Genomic DNA, 24,748 nt, shown 5'->3' with positions numbered 1-24,748 from the left:
ACGTACCCTTGACCAAAGACCCAGTCCCACCACTCAATGCCAGGTCTGGTTGGAATCCCAGTTCTGCCCTTTCTTGTCTGTGTGGCCTTGGGCAAGTTTAGTTGTCTTCTCTATGGCTCAGTTTCCTTTTCTGTGGATAGGGATACTAATCCCTAACTCATCAAGTTATGTGAGGGTTCAATGGGATGTCACTTTTACGTGCACTTCTTGCTGCTCTTGGCATACAGGATCCACTCAGTGGTAGCTCTCTGCCTCCCTCCATGGAGCCCAGCTCCTCTCAGGCCCCAGCCAAAGCAAACTGACTTCTTTGCAGCTCATGTCACGACAACTAAACACCCGGAAGAACTTCCAGATGTCAGGGCAGACTGGGTTCGAAGCACAGGATGAGGACTATTAGTTTGCCTGTTTGTCTTTCTTGGAGGCTGGAGGCCAGGTTGGTGAGAAACACGGACACCACCACCCCCATCACCATCACCACCACACACACCTTTACATCCTTGTCTCTCTCAGTGGCCAACTGTTTCCAGAAACCTTGCATTTCTGTCTCAAAACGGCAGCAGGGAGGTTGAGAGACTTAAGAACCAGAGCTAAGGTGATGGAGAAAGTACTCTCCAGGACTGAGATATCTGGGATGGAGCAGGGTCCAGCAGGAGGCTAAGGTCAGAAACTTTGCTTGAAGAGCCATATATCTGAGCCTTTACCAGAGAGGACTGGGGGACCCTGGGGCCACTCCTTTGCCCTTTCTGGTCCTCAGGGTCCTTATTGTGGACAACTGGGACTCCTCTGCTGTGATTTGGGGTGGAGGGCTCAGTATGGAGAGCCCTCTCACTGCTGCAGCTCTGTAGCAGAGCCATGGAGGAAGTGAGTTTTCTGTTGGGGCAGAGGCTCCGAGGTACCCTACCCCTTGAGCGTGGCTGGGATGGAGCAGTAGATCTCCTGGAAGTTCTTGTTCTTACTTGGACTCTAATTGTTCCAGATAGCCTCTTCAAAAGCTGGGAAGTCCTTCCTGGGTCTAACTTTACCTTCCTGCTCTGGCAGAAGCTCCTTCTCTCCCTCCTTTCTGCTGGTGTCTCTGTAACCTTAACATTCTTGACTGCTAGGGTCAGAGGGGAGGCAGGGCAGGTGTTAAAGGAGGAGAATCAGTTCCACTCTGTGTTGGTCTCTTAGTTCTCAGTTAGGTTCAGATAATTAAAATAAATGAGATTGGCTCCTATCCTGGGTAGAGGAAGGTTATTGGTGATGAAGAGGGAGTATAGAAGCTGGATTCCGATTGGTTGGTTGGCTTCCTGGAAGAGGTGGAATTACCTGGGGGCCATACCCTGCCATTGTCACTCTGACACTTTATGCAGGACTACTGTCTGCCAGGGGATGGCAGTGAGCCACTTCCTTCCCTCGTAGCCACCTGTGCTCCACAGGTAAGGATTCTAGGGACAGGCTGAGAGCCTGGCAGTGCCCAGTTGGCCTGCTTGTGTCCCGCTCTGGGGGCCAATTAAGTCTCCATCTCTAGCTGCGCCGATTAACAGTTAATAAGGCAGCAAACACCTGCAGCTATGGAGGCGAATTAAGAGCAACAGTCGGCATAATACACAACCCGATAAGTGAGCAATTAACAACCGGAGAAAGATTAATAGAAGCAATTACATCCTACTCGGGGCTCTGTAAATACGACTGTCAATGGCTGACGGATTCAGTGCAGTCTCTCCCGGCCCCGCCCCAGGCTGCAGCCTCTGCAGGGAGGGAGTCAGGCCAGCCAGCCTGTGGATTCAGGACCACAGAGTCATATATACATGGGAAATGTGCATATACACAAACGTAGACACACATACACAGACATGCTCACAGAGATAGTCCACAAAGTGCAGTCACACAGATACACACATCCTATACTGTCACCCACACTCACATTCACACAACACAGAGCTACACATTGGTCATTCGGAAATACGCGTCGACATACACAGGAAAATACCCACAGTGTCATAAACAGACACTTCCCTGTTTTAGACAGAGCCACACAGACGACCAGACACACAGTGGCACTCACATATACAATTTGGATATATAGACACACAGCTCCATACTCCTAGGGTCCCAGATGCATATGGCATCTGTCCTCCTTTGATGCCCACCTTGCAAAGGGTCGTGCACAGTGGGTGAGAGCTGCAGCTGGGCATTGGTTTGAGAGTACTGGAGTGCGGGTAGGAAGGGACAGAATATTTGTGAACATGTATGCAAGCATGTCTGTGTGCATGTAAGTCCAAGCATGTATGTCCTTGCAAGAGTGTGTGTTACCGATGTATGGGCATGTTCCTGTGTGTAACCACGCATGTGTCTATACATCTGAGTGCCTGTACGAGTGTCCGCATGTTGTGATGTGTGCATGGGAATGGGTACATGTGCTTGTGTGCAGCGGATCTGTGACTACACACGTGGGTTTCCAGTTCATGTGTGATGCTGTGTCAGTGCCCAGGTCTGGGTAACTGTGTGACTGTACCTCAAAGTGGCTTTATGTGTGTGCTGTCTCTGTGCTGGGGCAGATGAGGGAATTCTCTATGGGATGCTTCACGGGGAACCTGCAACTTCTGCTGACCCCAGGGTCTGCCTCCAGGGATCGAGGCTCAGAGACTGTCAAACATCCTCTAGGACTCCTTGGTTTTCCTCACAGGGACTTCCAGCCCCTCTAGTGGGACTCAGCACCATTGGGCCTCACCCAGGTAGGAGGAGAGAAATGAGAACAGTTTCTAAAGGAATGGACTTGGAGATTAATTTTTCCTGGTTGAAAGCCGAGTCAGGAGTTCACTGAGAATGCTCACCGTCCTCTCAAGCCACAGCTCCAGTCCCCACCGGGCCCTTCTCACTCCAGCCTCCACCTTGGAGCTTCCCATGGAAAACCCCCAGACCCAAGACTCATGCACTTAGCTCACAGCCTGGGACATACGCCATCATACACAGAAACCCCAGACCACAAGGATACAGTCATGCAGACACACAAACATAGACAGTCATGAATATAAACACATAAAATTCTACTCATGGTCACACCCAGACCTATCTGCCCACGCAGTCTCACACACAAAATCACACACACGGGCTCCCATGCAGCGATGCCCACACACACCTGCACTCCCACGTGCCCACACTCCCATCCCTCTCTGAGATGAGCCTAATGCCAAGCCCGAGGACCCAGAGGGTCATCCTGCGACAGGTCCCCCCACTTCCCCCAACACTAGTCTGGCCAGATGGCGGAGGCCTCCAGGCCCCAGGAGAATTCTCCCTCACTGCTAAGCCGCCAGCTGACAGGCGGGCACATTGAGGCCTGGCTCTTCCAGAGGGGGCCACGGTGTAAATAAGGGGGTAATGAGGCTCACCAACATCCCCCATCCCCCCCCCAAGACCCAGGTGCGGCCTGCCCCAGGGCCTCTCACTGTTGGGCAGGGAGGAGCTTCTGAGCAGAGACACACATTTACAGGGATTCACACGGAGCCACCCACACAGACGCAGACCTCCACAGGACACAAAAGGACCCAGACACAGGCAGTGTCTGGCGCTCCCCCTTTAGCAGCCCCTGGCAGTGGCACCCCCTCCCAAGGCACGAGCCACTCGCCAAAGCCAGGGCTGACCTTGCAGATCGCCTGGCCAGGCCCCTCACTCCCCCTGGGCCTCCCACCATCTAATGAAAGCAGACAGGAAACAGATCTGAGGGCCCCCAAAGCCAAAACATCTGCCTGTCCGTCTCTCCTTCTGTCAGTCAATCGAGCCTTCTGTTTGACTTTTATTCATTCAGTCTTTGTTTTTCACTTGTTCATTTGTTCACTCACTCATTCAACGAATAAGGACGTTAAACAAATCATTACTTTCAGGCTAATAACCTGGCTGCCCTCCTGGCCTCCTGGCCTCCTGGCCTGGGGATGCAATTGCTGGGAAGGGAGAAAAGGTGGGTCTGGGCTCTGAGGGAGAAGGGGAACGAGTGGAAAGGGTATCCCCCACCCCCTACTTCTTCCTCAGTCTCTCAAAGTGAAAAAAAAGGTGTTTCTTCTGCAGCTGGAAGGAAAAAAAGCCAAGTCCCAGGATAATAGGTAATAATGGCTAACACTTACAGGCTCTTACTCTGTGCCAGGCGCCGTTCTAAGTGCTTTACATGAATTAACTCAGTTCATCCTCATAACAACTCTATGAAGCAGTTACTATTATTAATTAACCCCACTTAAGGGCACAGGGAGGTTAAGTAACTTGCCCAAGGTCAAACAGCTTGTCAGAGCCACCCCAAGTGTTTAAAGAGCCTAGGGCAGAGTACAAAAGGAGGCCTCTAGCCCTCCACCCGGTTCCCTTCTCTCCCATCCCTGGGTTCCCTGTGGCTGCACGAGGGGCCTTGTGTGCATGCCTGTTGATGCCCCGACACTCGAGACCCTGCTTGCCACACTCCTGGCAAAGAGCCACCCTTCTGCCACCCTTCAAGCTTGAGGAGAAAGGACGTGGGAAGAGGCCACCAGGCCCTGGTGGCCGGTTTAGGGCTGTTTGGGGAGGGAATTCCAGGATCCTGGGTTGGAGTATAGTTTAGAAGGGGGCTGGAGCTCCAGGTGGGCACAACCCTGTGGCACTGTGGACCTTCAAATTCTTCACCCCATGCAGAAGAGGGCCAAAGTGGGGTAATCTAAAGTGGGGGGTCCAGGGCAAGGGCCTTGGTTGCCCAGTTCTGAAAATACTGGAGCTAGTAAATGGCAGATCCAGGATACGATCCCAGGCTCTCTGGTTAGAGTCAGCTCTTAACGGACTGATGGGGGCTGAGGGGGGCTGAGGGGGGCAGGGGGCTGGTGGGATGGGCAGAGGTTGCTAAGTCTTACTTCTCCATCCCCACTCCCAACCCTGCCATGACCAAATTCAGGCCATCCCCGCCATGGGAATGCGCTGTGCCCAGCTCCATCTGGGCGTCGGGGGCTCCCAAGGATGACTTGATTCTCAGTCTTGTCGCCCCTCCCATCCCATTCTCACTGACATCCCCACCCCTCCTGCAGCAGGGATTAGGGAAGGAGTGGAGGCTTCTGGGATTGAATGGGTACCAGTAACATCAACACATCCAGCTCCCTGCCTCTGTTTCCCTGGCCCCAGCATTCCTGCTGGTCTCCAGAGGCTTTTTCACATAATTACCCAGGCTAGGAATTTCAATCTCTGGTGCCAGCCAGGTCCTTGTTATGCAAATATAGGCAAATGAGATGCAAACGGAGCAGTCCCAGATTAACAGAGAAATCCCCAGCAGCTGGAGGAGTCGCCATGATGTCAGCTCACTGGAGCTTCCCCGAGCTCCCCTCATCCAGTCTCTGTCCACCTGGATGTGTCTGGTCCCTCCCGTCCTTGACGCCACTCTTTCACCCCCCTCAGGAGCTATCTGCTCAGACACAGAGAGGGCCTGGACAAGAGGGGACACCAGGGCCCAGGCCCTCCATGACCTTTCCAGCTGAGGTGTCTGCCCTCTCCCCACTCTTAAGACATCCAGGCAGGGGTGGAGGGTGGGGGGGTGGTGGTGAGTGGGGCTGAGAGAGAGGGAGAACTCTGTCTTGCCCCTGCAGAAGAGAGAATTCACACGCACACATGCACACACACACACACACAGGCATGCAGAGTTGAGTGCGAGAGTCACCCTTAAGATGTACACACATATGCACTATTCAGACACAGGTGTCACACACACCACCACACAAATCTGGCCAAGCTCCCCACCCTTTCTTTCCCCAGCACACCAGAAATTAAGCCATAGACATCAACAGGCTGTGGAAGGAGGGCAGGCTCTGTCCCCGTTCCTGGGGCCTGGAGGTTAGATGCTAGTGCTGGTAGAAGGATCCTGGGTCTGCATGAAGACAGAAGGAAGTAGAAGATCCTGCCCAGGGCATGTCCCTGGGAAGGAGGCTGCGGGTGTGTGGAAGTCTCAGCAGGAGCAGTGCCCACCTGAACCCCCGGAGACAGGGTTGAGGCTGGTGTCTATACCATCAGGCGCTGCCTGGGGGAACCTGGCCCGCTGGCTGGTCCAACCAGCCCAGGCCCAACTTCTAAAAATAAGAGTCAAGAATCTAAGCCCCTGGTTGGTTCTGCAGGAGCCTGTTGCCTTGGCAACCCCTTCTCAGAGGCCTCCCTCCCGGCTGCCCCGTTTGGCTGCTGGTCTCTGTGCCAGTCCCCTCTGCTGGCCCCTCCGTCCCATCCTCCTGGGGAGGGAGGTGGGGTGATAGGGCTGGGGGTGGAATAGCCGGGAGGCCCTTGGGGGCTCCAGCTGAGCACAGTGGCCGGAGCGTGAGCCCCGTCTGGGGCTGACCGTGTTGGAGGCTGTCTGACCGTGGATATGCGGCTGTGTGTGTGACAGGACCTGCGTCTGACAGCCTACATCAGGCTGTGCCTCTGTGCCTCTCTACCTGTGCTGTCTGTGACTCTCAGAGTCCCTGTGGACGACTGTGCCCTCTCTCTGTGGATCCTGGTCCATGTGTGTGGCCATATGTATCTGAGTCATGAGGGAAGGCCTAGCCTTGGCCTTTCTGTGCCTGCCCCTGCCCACGGCCCCCCTCCATGTGGGCTTCCCCTTAACTCTGCCCACCCCCACGTTCTGGCGCAGCAGGCTGGGCACACACAGGGGCACAGGTGTGCCCGGCGTGAGCCAGGGATCAGGTGGTGACTGGGCCAAGGTCAGCTTCTTCCAGGGTCTTCAAGCCAAATATTGACTAAGCCCCAAATCTGCCCCTTTGGGAGAATGGGGGAGAAAGACACTACCGAAATCGTGCGGTCTAAATCTGAGTGCCTGCATGTGTGCGCTACAGTCACTGCCAGAGGCAGAGCCTCCCCTCCCCCACCCCGCCTCCCCTCTCCAATTAATCACGGAATCCTGTCAAATCTCCTCATGATCACTGCTCCAGCCTGCCCCTCCTCTCTTCCTCTCTGTCACCACCGCCCAGCCCAGGCCAACCCCCTCTCTCACCCAGATGATGCAACAGACTCCTAATGGCTCTCCCCAGTTCCTGGCCTCACCCTGTCTCCCATGCCCCATTCTGTGGCCACAACAACGATCTTTCTAAAACACAACTTGGATCTTGTTACGTTACAGCCCCTGCAGAGGACCATCCACTTTATTCTCACAGCAAAGCGCCAGCTCCTCAACCTGGTCTAGGTCTCTGCTCACTGACTGGGTTTACCTGTTGCCCCTTCACTCAGCTACACATCTACTAAGAGTTGCCAGAAGAGGTAAGGATCTCTCTTTCCTCTGTGCTTTTGCACATAATGTTTCCTAGCCTGGGACCAATCCTCCCTCCTTTTTTTTTTTTTTTTTTTTCAAGAGGAAGACAAAATATATATTTCTTATTATAAATCACAATTTCACACAAACCAAAAGAGTTTATAAGAACACGTGAAATAACCCCCACTGCTATACACATCCCTTTTATACCTTCTTAAGTGACAGTTTGACTGACACAAAGATCTAACTACTTCATAACATATAAAAATAAGAAGCGGGGCTTCCCTGGTGGCGCAGTGGTTGAGAGTCCGCCTGCCGATGCAGGGGACACGGGTTCGTGCCCCGGTCCGGGAAGGTCCCACATGCTGCGGAGCGGCTGGGCTCGTGAACCATGGCCGCTGAGCCTGCGGGTCCGGAGCCTGTGCTCCGCAACGGGAGAGGCCACAACAGTGAGAGGCCCGCGTACCGCAAAAAAAAAAGCAAAGCTAGATATAGACTATACCTCATGACCAATGTTTGAGCATCCTATCTTTCTTAGAAATTACCCAGATATCCAAAATTATACTTACCATTTATACTAGCCAATCCTCCCTCCTTTGGATGAACTTTCACATTCTGAGACTCAGCATAGGCATCACCTCCAGCAGGAAGCCTTCCCTGACTGCCCAGGCTGGGTTAGGAGCCTCTGTGTTCTCATGACATCCTGGGCTGCCCCCTTCCGCCCCTGCACACACACTGCACATATTTCTAATGACTTTTCCCCAAAAATTTTGTAGAAGATTTAGAAGAAACAGAACATTATTAATTGAAACAAAAAAATCACCTATAATCCTCTCTTCAGATTTAACTCTCTGTTTATTTCCTTCCAGACTTTCTTTAAATGAATTGATTGAATATTTTCATTATAAAATTAAGAATATCCTATATGTACAGTTTCTTTTCCTGCTTTGTTTCACTTATCATTGTATAATGAGCTTTTCCCCAGGTTATTAAAAATTCTTCAAGAACATGACTTCTAATGTTTGCATAATATTCTTATATATGGATATATCATAATTTATTTAACCAACCCTCTATTGCTAGACATTTATGGTGGTTGTGATTTTTCACAGTTATAAATAACGGCAATAAGCATCCTTATGCGTGGTTCTTTTTCAACATCTTTGGTTATTTCTTGGATTGAGTTCCTAAAAGTAGATTAAGAGCACCAAGGGGTCTGTCTGTTTTAAAAGCTCCTGACACCACAGCCCGATGGCCTTTACCCTTCCATCAATGGAGGCTGAGAGCGCCCCAGATTTCAGTTCTCATCAACACTGGTGCTATCTTTAAAAAAAACTATTCATTTCAATAGGTAAAACTACATCATATTATTTTAATTTGCATGTCTTTGATTACTGGTGAGGATAAAGCTTTTGTATCTCCTCTTTTGTGTCATGCACAGATCACAGTGAGCTATAATTATATTTTTACATCCTGCCTCTCCCTCACCAACCTCAGCTCTGAGGGCAGAGTCTGTTTGGGTCCAATTCTCTGTTTCAGGAGCAGGGACAGAGGAGGTGTTCCCAGTGTACTGGGTGGATTTCACTGAAGACTCTGTCTTCAGCCTAAACTTTGACATTGGGAAGACCTGGAGTCAAGCTTTAGCTCAGAGGATTGAATTTGGGCAAATTACTTCACCTCTCTGGGCCTCAGTTTCCACATATGATAAGTGGGTTTGAGTGAGGGTTAAACATGATGAAGAGTGTGAAGAGGCATATAAAGGGCTGTGAGGTATTGTTTGAGGTCTGCTCATGTTTATGTTCAGGGGGCCGAGGGAGGAAGGAATGTGTGGCAATGGCCAACTCGCCCTTCCCAGAGACAAGATGGTGCCCAGATGCCTCTTGGTCCAGAGGTGGGCAGGGAGCTCAGAGCACAGAGTCCAGGTAAGACCGGGAAGGCCTGTGACAACTGTCAGGCCTGAGTTCAAGTTCAGCTGACTCAAGGACGTTTGTGTCCTTGTGTAAGTCCCAGAGGGGAATTGCTGGCTCTGTCCACATCTGGCAGGGTTTTTGTGATGTGAGCTTGTTACCCACACCATTGCCTGGTATAGTTTAATCACCATCACCAGAGAGGGAGAGCACCTCTGCCCTGGTGGCACAGCATCTCTTTCTGAGATTGGCCCTCTGCCACTCGGAGTGTCTTAGAGACAAGGCCTCGCTGGGGGCACCCTCACCCATTCTGGCTCAGGAAACGTTCCAAGACAGACACACACAATTTCTCTGAACATTACCAGCCTAATGATACTGTCATTTGAGGTCTGGAAATGAGGAGAAATCAGCTTTTTCTCAGTAATTAATGTGAATGATGGGCCTTGAGATGGAGTGGCAACCCCCCCAAGTGAGAACCAAGCTCTCAGAAAAGTCAGCCAGGTATCCCCCTGCCTCCAGGAAGGTCTGCGTATCCATCCCTGGCCTCTGTTTGGTCTCCCTTGGATAGGCCAAGGCCCCCCGCCCCTCTCCCTTTGTCATTCCTTTAGGGATCACTTTAGGGGCTGAGCCCTGATGGTCAGGAAGTTCCTCCTTGAGTCTGCCCACAGTCCTTCACGCTGCAGTTCAGTTTACTGTGCCATTGCCCTCCTGAGAACTGCCTTTTTGGGGGTGGGGTATCCTTGGCTTAGTAGGGGCTTTCTTTATCTCATTTGTTGAAAGCAGAGGTGAAAACACCTGGGTAAGAGTGGATTGAAATGAGGTACTCCAAGCTCTGTAAGGATGTTTGGGAAAAAACCCTGGAGGGATGGGGGCAGGGCTTGGCTCTAGCAGACAGAGGGCTGAAAACTGACCCAGCTTTCCTTTCTAAGTGAAGCATCACCAGATTCATGAATATTTCTCTGGGTCCCTGCCTCAGCTTCCCTACCACCCTCAGGGGAAAAAGTTTTTCTCCCATCCCTTTGTCTCCTTTATTTGTTCACTTTTGGTGCTGAGGAAGGAGACACGGAGTAAATCAGCTCCAGGCCCTGCCCATGAGCAGCTCTGAGTCCAGTGGGACAAGCAGATGCTGGTGCTAAGAGCTCTGAAACAGAGTTTACAGTGTCACAGAAGGAGGTTACAAAGGGAGCCCAAAGGAGAGAAGAACTGATGCTTTCTGGAGGAATCTGGGAGGTAGAGGAGGGGGCCTGGAAAGATTCACTGAGAAATCCAGGCTGAAGGAATAGCATGGTCAAAGGCTGGGAGGTGACAAAGAGGCTGGCAGGGTCAGAAAATGGGGTCTAGATCCTGGGACATGGGGTGGATGTGGAGGCAGGAAGAAAGGGAAAGCTGGGGGGTCTACAGGGGTCAGATGGTAAAAGGCAGTGAATGCTGAGGTAAGGAGTTTGAACTTTATCCCGAGAGCACTGGGGAGCCAGTGGGGGTTTAAGCAAAGGAGGAATATGGTTGAATTTGTTCTTCAGGGTGATCACCTGGGGAAAATACTGTCAGAGGATGAGGGACAAGACTAGCAGCTACTGTTACATGTCTGTGGTCCTGAACAAAGGCAGTGGGTTACAGAGATGTTAAGAGGGGAGATCAGATGGGACCCCACAGCAGCTGTGGGTGAGATGGGTAGTTGCTGGTGGTCCAAGGTCAGGAACCCAAGATGAGTCTCAGCACAGTCTCCTCCTCCTCCTCCTCCTCCTCGCCTGAGCTCCCAGGGGCTCCCTAGGCCTCCAGGAGAATGTTTCAATCCCCTGGAATGGCATTCCCAGTCTGACCCTACCTACCTCTGTGGCCTCAGCTCCTCCCACCCACTGTGCTCTGGCCCAGCTGGTTTCTCCATTAGTCTTGAGCTCACATCACCCACTCCAGCATCCAAGCCTTTGCTCATGTTAATTACTGTCCCCCCCACCATGTCTCCCCTCCTCCCTGCCTCCCCAAACCCTCCCCACCTCCTCAGTGAAGGAGGCCCTGTCTGCCTCAGCTCCCCTCTGTCCCCACTGCCCACTTTCCCTCCTTTCCTCTATAACCTTCACTTAACAAAGGCCTGGGCAGACCATGTCATCAGCACAAAGTTGTTCAAAGAAAGATCCTTAAAGGAGAACTGTAGGCTTTGGCTCAGGTCAGGGCTGAGAGCCAGCTCCCATCCTGCAGGGGCTCTGATGGGGCCAGGCCTGGTGAGCAGTCTTGTCTGCAGCTATCTCGCCTTGGCCAGTGGAGATGTCCAATGGAATTGTTGTTATTGCTCCAAATTAGGCACCAATTTTCCCGTGTAATTGTTTGCTAATTGACATGAATTCCTAATGTAATTAGTTGGGCCCCTTATCGGGGAGCCTGAGGAGCCAGAGGCAGTGGGGGGCCACTGGAGCAGGGAGGGTCTAGGAGGCTGGGGAAATGTGTCTGAGAGAGGAGGCCCTGAGCTGCCATCAGGGCTGAGACAAGGAAAGGTAGAGACTGCAGAATCTCACAGTTGAAAGAGCCTTTGGAGAGGCCAGCACTTGCGACCTATCTTTCAGATGGGGAAACTGAGGACAGGTAGGGGGAGGAACGTCCTGGGAGCTGGTGGCAGAGCTCACCAGATATCTGGGTCACCTGTCTATAGTGACCACAGCTGTGGCCTGACTATGGGTCCTTATGACATGGCCTGTGGCTGTCTGGCCTCTGTTTCCAAGTAAAGGTGCCCCTTTGAGAGGGAGGAGGGGAAAGTGGAAGAGGTCGTGGGTACCAGACCCCTTTTGAGTAGGAAATGCAGTAGGTAGAAAGCCTAGGAAGGATGTCAAATGGTTAAAGTTGGAGGAGCAATGGGGGCAGACAAGAGGCTCTGAGCCTCTCCCTGAGGAATGACTTCGGTGTTGAGAGGAAGATGGGGAGGCTAGAAAGCCCAGCTTTTCTCCCTCCTCACTTGCCGGCAGATACCACACACACCCCCATGCCCCACCCCAGGCTTTTTGCCTCTTCCATCTCTCTGGAAAGGGTCTGGCAAAGGTGCCGGAACCAGCTCATCCAGCTTATGAGAGCCCATTGTAAATGCTTAGGACTTTTGCCAACCAGTTGACTTCATGTTAGTAGTTGAAATTGACCATCATGGGAGGCTTTACACCATGGAAATTGACAAATGCTACAAATCAAGGCTACACCTCCCTACTCCCTACCCAGAGCCAGTTAAACAGTTACCAGCACACCACTGAAACCATCTGAAATGTGATGGAAGAGCCTCAGAGATTATAACCATGTTAGGTCTGGAAGGTCTCTACAAATCCCAACACAAGGGAAAACTGAGGCTCGGGAGCAACCTAAGACTTAGTCTGTGGCCCCCCAGACTCTCAGTCCAGGCTCCCCTACTCCCCAGGACTGATAACATCTGAGAGGACTGCAGAGTTGCTTGAGGTTTCAGCTGCAAGGGAGAGGAAGGAAGCACTAAAGGTGGACAGGCTGGGTCTGATGGCCAGAATGGGGCAGACGGAGCCCAGGGGACCACAAGGAGGTCATGTCGAAAGGGGCTCCTGTCAACAACCCAGCTTGTTTCCCTGGCTCTCTCCCAGGCAGCAGGGTAGTTTGGCAAGAGAGGAGAGGCTGTGGGCCCAGACAGGACTGGGAGGAGGGGCAGCTAGTACCAGGACCGTTCTGGGGATGCCATTTTTGTCACCTTGTCCCCACGCCCACTCTACACCCCTAGCAGCCGGTCTCTCCAAAATTGACTCTCACACCTCAGGTTGTTCTCCATTCTTCTCCCTGCAGTGTATCCTTAATCTCTCCTACTGCATTAGCTCCCAAGGTTCCATTCTCTCTAATCCCTATCTTTACCCAAATCTCTCCTGTTTCTTGGTCACCATCCGCGGATGTCCTGAAGGCGCCTCAATGCAGTGTGTCCAAAATAGAAAATATCGACTTCCCACAAATCCTTCCCCATCTGAGTAAATAGCACACTCCTCCTTAGGGCCTTTGCACTTGCAGTCCCCCCTATTTGGACAGCTCTTCCTCCAAATATCCCTCACCTCCTTCTGCTTGGATGTCACCTTCCCAGAGACACCTTCCCTGACCACCTTACCCCAAATCACCCCCATTCTCCTCTACTTCTCCTGCCTCCTTACCCAGCACTGTCTTCCTTCTTTGTACTTAGCAACACTCACATGCCATGTATTTATGCTTTTGTGTCTGGCTCCCCTCCCCCACTGGAAGGTAAACTCCACATAACCACAGCAGTTATGTGGTTGTCAGGTTCTAGAAGTTCCTTGAGATCCTAGGTTGTATCCGTTTCACTCGCTCAGTGCCAGACATTTTTAGTAAGCTCTCACTAAATATTTGTTGAATGAATGAATGAATGATCGAATGAGCCTCTAACCAGTTGCCTTCTCCAATCCTGACTCCTCAAATCCACCTTCCAGTTGCCCGGTGTCCTTCCTGAAACAAACTTGACTATGATTCTTTCCTGTCCAACGCTCTTCATAGATCTCTTGCTTTCAGAATAAAATCTACCTCTAGTTTAGCTTACAAGACCCTCAGTGAGATATTTCCAGCTTAATCTCCAGCTTCACATGTCCTCCCCCAAACAACTGCATACACACACACACACACACACACACACACAGGTACAGAGCATGAATATACTATTTCTGCCTTTGTATAGGGCTCCCTCAGCCCTCAGGTGGTCCTCTGCTTTCTCTGACTCATTTATTTCTTTTCTTCATTCTGTCCCTAGTGTTTCTGGAGCAGCCCCTTGGTGCCAGGCCCCTTGTTGTTGAGGCTTATTGGGAGGGGTTGGCCCCTCCCCTCCCCAAAATGCTCCCCATCTGTCAGGGAAGGAGGACCTGAAATCATCTTCTCATCCCTAGTTCCTCTTCTCTTGTCCTTTGGGCATCCTGATGTCACCTCCCTGTCCCTAGTCAGGCCTCTGGGGGGCCCCCCCAGGACGAGGCAGCAACTGGCTCTTGTCTGCCTCTGGCTATGGGACCATACATTATTGGAATGACCAGGAATAACTGGATTTGGGGTCTTTGTGCCCCCTCCCCCCAGCTTCTGGGAGATAGGATGCAGAGTGAACCCTCCCTGTCAGGGCCCAAACTGGGGCCTGACAGAGTAAAGGGAACATGGAGTGATTCAGGCCGCCCCTCTTCTCTAGCACTTCTGAGCCACGGTGTTCTTCACCCAACAGGGTCCAAAACCCAGGGAGAGTTGAGGCTGTTCAAGTGAGTGAAATGTGCTCACAACCTTGCCGGTCTCTGGGTGTGCATCCGTGGTCCTGCCCTCTGAGCCCGGTGTCAGGGGCCTGTCTCACACGCCTGGCTATGTTAGGCGTGCTTAGGAATGTGCCCAGACGCGTCTGAGTTAGGGCTCGTGTGCGCATGTGCTTGTTAGGAGTCGGCACCGCCTTGGTATCCTGGTGGTCCTTCCTGCGCTCTAGCTTGAATCTCAGTGCAGCCACATGTCGGCGAAGATCTCAGAGCCGCGCAAGCCCATTGCCCAAGACGGATGAGCTCCCCCCCACCCCCCACGGCCTCAGAAGAGCGCGAGCGTGAAACGGGCGCCGCTCCGCCCTTCGGGCTAATGGCTCATCCTCTCCGGCCATTGCCTCCGAGAGCCCATTGAGCGCCGCGCGGGTCAGCGAGCCGGGAGACCAGGGTTGGGGGGAGGAGAGGGCCGGGGCGTGCCCCGGGCTGGCGGCCCGGGGTCCCTGTGAGGAGAGGGCCGTTCCCTCAGCCTCCCGCGGGCGCCCAGAGAGGCCCAGTGGCGGTGTAGAGGACACACAGCGCTGGGGGCACGGGCGGCTGTGGGCGTCGGGCCTGTGCCCCCAGCGCACGCTCACGGACACCCACTCCTGCACCCTTGCACAGACACACCGACACTCGTGGGCGCCAACGCCGGCGGAGACACTATGATGCAGACACCTAAGTGCACAAACGCAGGGACACGATCGCAGCTTTGTGCAGGGGCTGGGCGCGGACACACAGGGACAGACACACTCAGACTCCTTCCTACAAACACCCGCCCCCTAGGCTCACTGGGGCAAACGCTCGTCCACACGTGAGCGCAGACACACCGACACACCCTCAGTGACATAGGCAGCGAGCACCCAGACGCACTGGCACACTCGCAGACACACGCAGGACCGGGAACACGGACACACACAGACACAGACACGCTCGGGCGGACTCGTCCTGGAAACACATGCTCTCAGAGGCAAACGTTTGCCCACAGCGCGCACAGACGCGCGACACGCTCCCGTGGATGTTCACGCAGTGAATGGAGACCCTGACCTCCGTGATCCCAGTTACTGGCTCGCAGCCCACGCCGGGCTCGCCCCATCCCCGCAGAGACCCAGTCACAAAGCACGTCCACCCAGACACACGCCACACACGCAGGCGCGTGAGCGGACACACCAGCTCCGCACACACAACCGCACAACGCAGACGCACTTGGGCCCCAGCTGCCTTTGAAATTCAAATCCGCGCTGCCTTCCGCGGCTTTGCGACCCTGCGGCCCGGCACCCCCGCCTCCACGGCGGGCCCCGGACTCCTTACCGCCGCCCGCCCCAAGTGGAAATGAAAATTCATTTTAGGGGAGACCTGGGCGGGGCGCGGGGTGCGCGGCAGCCTCGGCGGGAGTGCCCTTTGTGAGCGGAGGGGTGCGGGGAGGCCGTTCCTGCAGCTACGTGACCTTGCCCTGGTGGCCGGCAGTTTCTGGGTACCCTCAGGAGGGCTCCGCCTCCAAAAGGCAGGCGCAGAGCTCACCAAGTTGGTTGGGAGTGGGGAGCATCGCCAAGGTCTCAGGCTGGGAGTGCCGTGTGTCCCCGGGGGCTTCCTGGCAAGAATTGGTTCAAAAAATCCCCAATGACAAGAATCACCATGTCATGAGTACAGATCAGCAGACACACGCAACACACTAATGCACACCCCTTATCTAGGCATATACATATATATATAAAACACCCAGGCCCACAACCGCCCACAGACACACACCAAATAGTATGACACACACAGGCCCCCTGGGGAATTGAAGGCCTGCCCACAGCTCCAAGTGCGTGCAGGAACACACACCACAGGCTGGCACAGACACGTACCAAACACTGACACAAGACACGCGCAAGCCTGAAAGCACTTTCTCCTACACACACACACACACACACAGAGGCTCAAGCACACACTAAACAGAAACACCACACCCTCTGGTTGCACACAAACTCCAACACCACCAAACACTGCCCTGTCAACACCCGGCACATTCACCCGGACACTGAGGGGGTGCACAAATCCCAGTGTCACACACAAGTATGCATTCCACACCACACATACACCCAAACAGAAAAATCAGTGCACGAATACACCACACACCCTGCACGCAAAGACACACACACACACACACACACACACACACAGAGCAGACATCCCCAGAGCCAGGCCCCGGCTTCTGACGTACAAGGCCTAGGCAGACACACACAGAACCTGCAGGCAGGCACACCGTATACACACACAGACTCTCCCCCCACGCATTGACGCATACAACCACCCACACGTGTACCCAAGCTCAGCCCCGCTCACTCCCACTCTGACATGCAGAACACTGGCTCAGTGATGCATCCCAGGGCCTCTCCCCTCCAACCACAGCACTCAGGAGCCTCCTTTCCCCTCCTCCCCTGACCCCCAACCCCTGCCTCAGCCACAGGCCTCGCCTCCAAGCCTGAGACCCCAGAGGTCAGAGTCGCCAGGGTCGGCAGTGGGGTAGGCGCAGCCGCTCACCTGGCAGTGATTGCTCTCCTGCCAGCATGAGGTGGTGTACGAGTGATGTCCTCCTGGGGTGAGTCCCCATGCGGTGGTGTCTGTGGCAACGGCGGTTGTACTTGCCAGGCAAGTGTGTAAGTGTCAGCGGGCCTGTGCCATATCCTTCCCAACAGCTTCAGCAACTCTGGTTGTCTCCCCCAAATCTAGGTGTCCGGCTTCAGCCTCTCCCTTCAGGGAAGAGGCCCTGGGAGTCAGACCCCTCTCAGATCTCTCACCCTGAGGGAGCTGGTCTTCTCTGGAAGATCAGCTCTAATCCTGAAATAAATTATTTTCCACAGTTGGCGTTTGGTCTGTCCTCTGGCGGGTAGCAAGGAGGCTAAGGATGAGGCAGGATTCAGGCAGGGCCTTACTGAATGAGGGGAGGCATGGGTTCTATCTCTGCCTCTCTCTAAGCCACAGTTTCTTCATCTGTGAAATGGGAGTGACCCTACCAACTTAAAGGGTCGTTCCAGGGGCTAATTGTGACAATAAGTTAAAAACAGCCGGCACAGTGTCAGGCCCACAGAGGGGATTCGCAGGATGAGCTGGTCCCTCTAGACCTCTAGGTCACTCCCACCCTGCCTGCTATGCTCATGCTCGTGGGGTCCGACTTGACACAAGCCCAGTTCAGCAGGATCCAGGTGACACGGAGCCCACCTGGGGGCAGGGAGAGAACCTGGGGCGTCTCAGACGATGGGAACACATTGACCCCCTGACTGCCAGTGTGCCCAGTGCCTGCCGAGTGTCCCAGGCCCTCCCCAAGGGATTCCCCCCACCCAACCCCGAGTTGTTGCCAGGGCTCCTAGCCCCTAAGGCCTGCAGCAGCAGGGAGTGTGGGAGAATTTACCAAGGGGAGTGCTTGGGCTGCCTCCTGTCAACTGAGAGGGATTGTCTCTGACCTCAGTCTAGAGCAGGACGTGACAGGACTGATAGATAAGCCAGACAGGTCCCTGCTGCACCAGAAAAATGGAGGGGGTCATGTCCTGGGGTTGGGTGTGTTGGTTAATTATATACCTGTGTACCCCAGTCAAGTGTATATGTCTGTGGGACAGCGACTGTGTAAAGTGTTTGTCTGTATATGCATCTGTGTGTACGTGTGTGTGTGTTTACACAGACAAGAATGGCAGAAAAGAGGGGCTTCCAAATAAGGAGAGGAGGTGCTGCAGAGAAGTGGATCCGGATTCAGTTTCTCTGCAGGGGTCATGTACGCGCACACTGTCCTGGTCACACCTTGGCTCCCACTGCCTCCTTCGCTGCAATGATCTCAGCAGATGAGAACTCCAGCTGGTATGGGGCTCAGGAAGGGGGCACTGGGAAGGCCTCAAGGTCAGGGCCCCATTCTGAGTCATCTCCGTGACCCTCAGAACCTAGAACAGCCTGCAGCCCCGAGTAAGTCTGAAAGGGGCCCACATTCATGCAGATGACACCTCCCTGTGTCTGACACTGCGTGAGGCACTTCATCTTTATCATCTCATGTGACTCACATCAGCTCTGTTAGGTTGGGATCATTACTTCCATTTTACAGAAGAGAAAACTGAGGCTTGGAGAGCATAAGTGACTTGTCCAAGGTCACACAACCAGTGAGGAACAGAAGCAGGAGTCAAGATCTGTGTGATCCCAGGGCCTGAACTCTTTCCAGTTCATCACGTGGGAAACTGTAAAACACAATTTTATTGGACAAACATTGATCGAAGATTGCAGACTGGAAGCTCTTTGAGGGCAGGGTCTATGCTTGTCCTGTCACCATTCACTCCCTCAACATTTGCTGAGCACCTACCATGTACTTGGCATCGTGCTTTGTGCCAGGGGATCCAATGGTGAATGGATGGACAAGGTCCCTGCCTTTACAGAACTCATGGACCAGTGGGGGAAACAGATGACATGGGTGTAAATAGACAACATATTTTCAGAGTAATGTGTGCTAGGAAGAAAATACAACAAGGCAATGGGATGGAGCGACTGGAGCGGTGCAGGTCCGGGTGGGGAGGGGGGAAGCTGCTTTAGAAGTGTCATCAGGGAGGCCTGCAGGAGGAGGCGATATTGGAACTGAGATCTTCCTGCTGAGAAGGAGTCAGCCATGCAAAGTGCTGGGAGGAGGAGGGTTTGGAGTTTTACAAGAACAGCAAGGAAACTTGTGCTACTTGAGCATAGTGTGGGGGTGGGGTAATGGCCCTGGAGAGGTTGGTAAGGGCCTGGTCATGCAGGACCTGGAAGGTCATGGTGTTAAATGCAGTGGGAAGCCATTGGAGGCCTTAAGAAGGGGTGCTGCAATCTACATGTTAAAAAGATGGCTCAGTGGGCTCCAAAGAATGGATTGGGATGGAGAAGTAGAAGTGGGAACCTGGAGATTAAATAAGGGAGAGTTCGGGCACCAGATGTTGGTGGCTTGGATCCTGGTGTTGGCAGTGGGGATGTGAAGAGTGAATAGATTTGGGATATTTTGGGAGGTAGAAGCAATGGGACTTGCTGATGGTCTGTATCCTGGTGCCTAGAACATAGTAAACGTTTAATAGATATTTGTTGAATGAATGAGTGAAGTCGTCTTCTTGTGCATACCCTCCAGGTATCTTGTGCACATCCTCCAGTATAAGACATGTATGTAAAAATCACCCAGGACCCTAAAGTTCTTCTCTATCCTCTGCCCCAGGGGCTAGGGGCCAGAGAATGCAGGCACTGCCCTGAGGGCTGTACACAAACCAGGCATTGACCTGGGAAGCAACTCATCCTCCCTTTTCTCCCTAATTTATAGCACCAAGAAAATGACAAACATCCAGCCTGGGTTGCCCAAGTCTCCTAACCCATTTGGCATCTGCAGCAGGAAGCTAGACACGCAGGACTTCCTGCAGGCAGAGAGGGCCCGCCAGTCCAGTCTTTTCCAGTATACCCCGCCCTGGCAGCCAGAGCACTGAGCTCTGGGGCAGACCCTGGTAGAAGACTGTCACATGGATTTGGGTGTCTTTGGGGACATGTTATGAGCTCCTGATAGGTGTCTGCAGTGGGGGTGGGGGTCTGGAAGGAGACCTTTGTACCCAGAGCTTTGGGTTGCTGTAGGTGCCTGGCTGGGTGGCAATGGAGGGCAGGGGCTGAGGGAAGGGTGCTCCTAGGTCCCACCGGCTGGAAGGAAACCTGCCCAGGCTCTGGGCCAAATAAATCACTGCGAAGGGAAGAAGAACATTTTCTCATCTGTTTAAGGGGCAATGAAGCATAGCGGTGGCTGGCCCAGCAAGAGGCAGAGCTGAGGCCAAGCGGGCAAGGCTGGGGTTGCTCCCCTCCTCGACCTGCCATCTTCTCCTGTGCTGCTCCACTAAGGGCTGGGCTCCCTCCCGACTGGGCTACTGGTGGTGGTTACTGTTAGCAAAAATACAAGTTAATTGGTAATCAAACAATTATTTTTAAAAGGCCCTTTTCAGGGGCGTAACTCTTGCTAATCCATATCTTTATCTTACTGGAGCGCAGGTGAGATCATTTATACCACTTCGTAGATAAGGAAACAGAGGCTCAGAAAGCTGAAGGGATTTTCTCAAGGTACCCTAGCACGGCAGTATGAGAGCAAGCAGACAGCCTGACTTCTAGTTGCCCTTGTGGGACTGGTCCCCGCCATCCCTTCAGAGGTCCCAGAAGGGGCCCCAATGGGGATAAAGAGCTGGAGTCATTGTCCTTGTCCAGTCTGCGTGGTGGGGAGCTGCTGGGAGCTGCTTCTTCACTCTGCACAAGATCTCTGTGCTCAGGCTCTGGCCGGTGCCCCTTACCTTGCGCAGGTTTTGCCCCAGCTCCCTGGAGGCCCTCCTGGGGCTAAGACTTGTTCTTCCCACCCCCTGCCAGGGCTGTCAGAGAAGTAATTTCTCTTCAACCAGGTGGATTTGAATATGGAAACGGTTTGTAATTACTCCAAGTCCTCCCGGGCGGCATTATCACCAGAGTGAGTCTAGGGCAGGGGCTCCTGGGAAAGGAGGTGGGGAAGCCCCAGTGCAGGGAGGCACCTCGGGGAGAGCCTTCCAGAGGTTTGACCTAATCTAGCCTGCTCCTGCACAACCCCTGGGAGGTCCAACTCTCTCCACCCAGCTCCCACAGCCCCTCCTGCCTTACTGATCTCCCCACCCTGCCCCGATGAGCCCCCAGGTATGGGGTACCATCTCTGTCAGTCCCTCACTCTGTCTGACCACCTGTCTTTCCTAGGGCATACGTTTTTGTGGCTGAAAGAATGGGGTCTAGAACTCTGAGGGCTTCCAAGGCACAGAGAAACAGACAAAACCCTGCTGTCTCTCCGGAGCCAGCCCTCCCGTTACCCTGAACCCAGCTGGATACTGGGGGGAGGGGGAAAGCCTCAGGGATCCAGCTGCATCACATCTGCAAGAGACCTGCCCGGGTTTCTCTGGGCTCTGGGTCTCTAGTATGCTAATGTCATGAATATTCATACAGAGGAAGGCAGGCTCCCTGTAGGAGTGGAAGGGGCTGGAGCTGTGAAGGACAGGGTCCTGGAGACTTCTGAGGGCCTGTCCTTACATCCTTGTGGGTATCCCATGTCCTGACCACTCTCCTCACCTTTGCCCACCTCCTTAGGACCTCAACCCCAGCAACCCCACTGCCCCTCCCAGCGCCCGAGTAAGGAGGCCTGGGATCTCCCACTGCCCTTGGGGTGGCTCTCAACACACCATGCAGACGGCAAGGCTCGCCTGGCTTGGCTTTCCCAGCAGCGGCTGAACTTCCGAACCCAGAGACCCGGGGTGTGCCTGAGGGTGCCCAGCAAGAACCCAGGAGCCCTGCCTGCCAGTGCTAGGCCCAAGGCACAGGCCTCCTTGGGCTCCTGCTGGGAAAGGAAAAGTGCCAGCCCTCCTCCCTGCCTCATCCGGCCTCATAAATTCCCTTAAGGTAATGGGTGAGATTCCTTCATCACTCCTTATTACCTCCTTCCATTAAAGTGGATAATCTCTCACAATCACTCACAACAAATGTCACTGAGACTGCTGGAGAGGCGAGAGACAGAGGGAGAGAACGGGGCTTTTTCTCTGGTACTGCCCCTGGGGAGAGGTGGTCTTATCCTGCTCCATCTCCCGGGAGGCACAACTCAAGGGGCTTTAGTGGAGAGGTGGGGCTGGGATTGGGTGGACTGGGGACTTCCTTGCTCTCTAGGTTTGGCCCCCTCCTGGCCAGAGAACCTTCAAAAAGTAGAGTCCCTGAAACCGTCCCACCCTCATTGCAAAGCTGCCCCCTGCTGGCTACTCCTCTGACCAAAGTTGTGGGATTAACCTACTTGTCTTTGGCGGAAGTGGTGTGTCCCTGGTCTGCCCACCTTCCTGGTGGCAGCATGCCCAGGCCACAAACCACCGGACCAGGGTCCTGAGCCATGGGCATCTCCCTGAGTACCGCCTTTACCATGTGGGCTCCGGCCCCACCCAACTGTTCCTGGGCACACTGCCGGGATGGGGAGGGGGGAGGGTCTGTACGTTTCTGCTGCCTCTACACAAACATATGCAACATGGGGGCGCCCCTGGCACAGGGAAAGGCACTTGAGGGAATAGACAGGCGCTCAGGAAAACATGTAACACACTGCACACGTGTAGCATACCCGTGCCTAGGGACATGCCACATTGCCGAGCTGACACCAGAGTATGCACCAAACATACCACACTGCAGTGTACATATGTGGTTCCTACATACAAGTGACGCACAGCATTCAGCACACATGTGGCGCTTGTAAGCTTGCACATATATAGCATCCCTACCCACAGGAACAAGCAACATGCATTCAGAACCTGAGCACAAGTTAAAGCACTGTGCATGCGTGAGGCAGTTGCATGCAGTCAGGCAACATTGCAGTGCACGCCTAGGGCACCTGTATGCATAAGCATATGCAAAGTTCAGCTCACACGACTGGCACCTGCATGCACAGGGATATGCAATTTGCAGTGCACATGGGGGAGGGGGGCAAATGTTTCAGCCCTCAGGGCCCCGAGACCCTGGCTGCGCGAGATGCCTTACGCCTGGGATATCGCTGGAGGGGTGTCGGGGATCGCCTCAGCCTGCGGTCCAGGAGGCCGAGGGTGGGGCGGGGTCTTACCCGGGGCTTCTCCCGCGCCGGCGCCTGGGGCCCAGGGCGGGGAGGGGGAGGGTGCGCTTGGCTCGGCTGGAGCTGTTCCCCCTTTAACAGGAGGCGGCGCGCGTCGCCCCCACCCCCCCGCCCCTTCTCCGGCGGCTCCTCGCGCCCGGCCCGGCGCGCGCCTCCTCCCGGGCCCGGCCGGCGCAGGCGCCGCGTCCCGCCTCGGCCGTCACTCGGCCCCGCGCGCGCTGCGGGCAGCGGCCGGAGCGGCCGGAGGAACCAGGTTCGGCGGCGGCAGCGGCAGCGGCGCTCGGAGACCGAGGAGGATGCGGCGCCGGCTTGCAGAGCCCGGGGCTGCGGCCGCCGCCCGCGAATAGGAGGCGGCGCGCAGCGCGGGCGGTGCTCTGGGCGGGGGAGTGGGGAGCGGGGGGTGGGGGGCGGCGTGGCGAGGAGGCGGCGGCAGGAGCCCTCGCCCGGCCCGGCGCCCGCCCGCCCCGCGCTGCTCCGCGGCGTCTTTTCTGCACCCGCCGCTCCGCGGAGCGGGAGCCTCGGCCCTCTGCGCGGCTGCAGCGAGCTGCCCCGCGCCCCGCCAAGCCCCCGCCTTAGGGATGGCAAACTTGCGCCCCGTGGCCGCCTCCGCCAGCGCCGGCCCCCGCTCCTGCTGCTGACGGCGTCCAGGTGAGTGCTCGGCCCCAGACCCGGACCCGGCCCCCCACCGAGCCCTCCTGTCGCGGTCCAGATTTCCGCACCGGCCCGGACTGGGGGCGCTCCCCCAACCCACCTCTGCTGAATTCTCCCCCGCCCCAGCTGAGTTCGTTCAGCATCTATTTACCCACTCTCGTCTCTCTGGGAACTAACAAGCCTGGGGCCGAGGTCCCCTTCATCTCTGGTGAGTCCCTTTTCTGTCCCCCTCCTCCTTACCCATCTCTGCCAAAACCCCTCGCCCCCGCCGCCAGTCCTCACCCACACCTACCCCCATCGCTGTCTCGAGTGTCTCCCTATCTAAGCCTGGATCCAGGGGTGCGCCCCCACCCTTGATTAGAGCCCCTCTCTCCAACCTGCAGCTCGCCTGTGTCTCCCCCCTTAATTCCCCCTCCTCGTCTGGAGCCGGACCCTGCTCCTCCCCTCCACTTCATCTCTGCACAGAGTCCTTCCTGTCCCCATCCGTGCCTGCCCATAGTTACTGCCTTTCCCAGCGCCGGTAACCCAACCATGCTTCCCCTCTTATTTCTGTCCTGATCGCCCCCTCCCCCATATCTACCCGGAGTCCCGCTATCCCTCGCCAGTCTCTGCTGCAAGTCCCCTCCCCCTCAGCCTGGACTTGGGGCCGTGCTCCCCATGTCTGCTCTGAGCCCCCTCCTCTCCAGCTTGGGAACTCGACTGGCCTCGCATCCCTGCCTCCCTTGTCCATCTTTGGTCGGAGACTCTCTGTCCATCCCCCATCCCTCTCCTCCCACCCCCAGGGCATAGAGCTGGGCACCAAACGCACCCTCCCGCAGCCCCGGGGGCTGGCATCATGCGGGGGTGGGGGAGGGCGGGTTGTAGGCCGTGAAGTTGGCGGCCACTCCCGCAGTCAGCTTGGTCCGAGGGAAGTCCTCCGCGCCACGGCCAGTGCAGAGCTGGCGAAGGGTCTGGTGCCCGCGGGGGGAGGGGCTCCCGGGCCAAGAGATGCTGCCCGCCTGCCCGCCTCGCCAGCTGCCGGCCGGGCCCCTGGGCGTCCTCTGGCGCCCCCTGCCCGCAGCCCTGGACCCGCCTTCCCCTTTTCCTCCCGCGGGCAACCCTAGGATTCCGCAGCCTG

At 55.0% G+C, this 24,748-nt stretch overlaps 1 protein-coding gene and 1 pseudogene across 2 annotated transcripts in view; both read left to right on the top strand.

Annotated features, from left to right (window-relative positions):
- The window catches only part of LOC309799101 (methylosome protein WDR77-like), a 460,959-nt pseudogene that overhangs the window by 127,896 nt on the left and 308,315 nt on the right, over nt 1-24,748 (top strand). The gene's annotated exons all lie outside the window — the stretch shown is intronic.
- ADGRB2 (adhesion G protein-coupled receptor B2) overlaps nt 23,567-24,748 on the top strand; it is a 36,232-nt gene continuing 35,050 nt past the window's right edge. The window contains exon 1 of the mRNA XM_082615556.1: nt 23,567-23,628. The gene's annotated coding sequence lies outside the window, so the exon portion shown is untranslated. The remainder of the gene's footprint in view (nt 23,629-24,748) is intronic.

This window comes from Mesoplodon mirus (genome assembly GCF_964341445.2).
Source record: "Mesoplodon mirus genome assembly, chromosome: 3".
Lineage (NCBI taxonomy): Eukaryota > Metazoa > Chordata > Mammalia > Artiodactyla > Ziphiidae > Mesoplodon > Mesoplodon mirus.
This window is presented reverse-complemented; position numbering and strand designations above follow the sequence as displayed.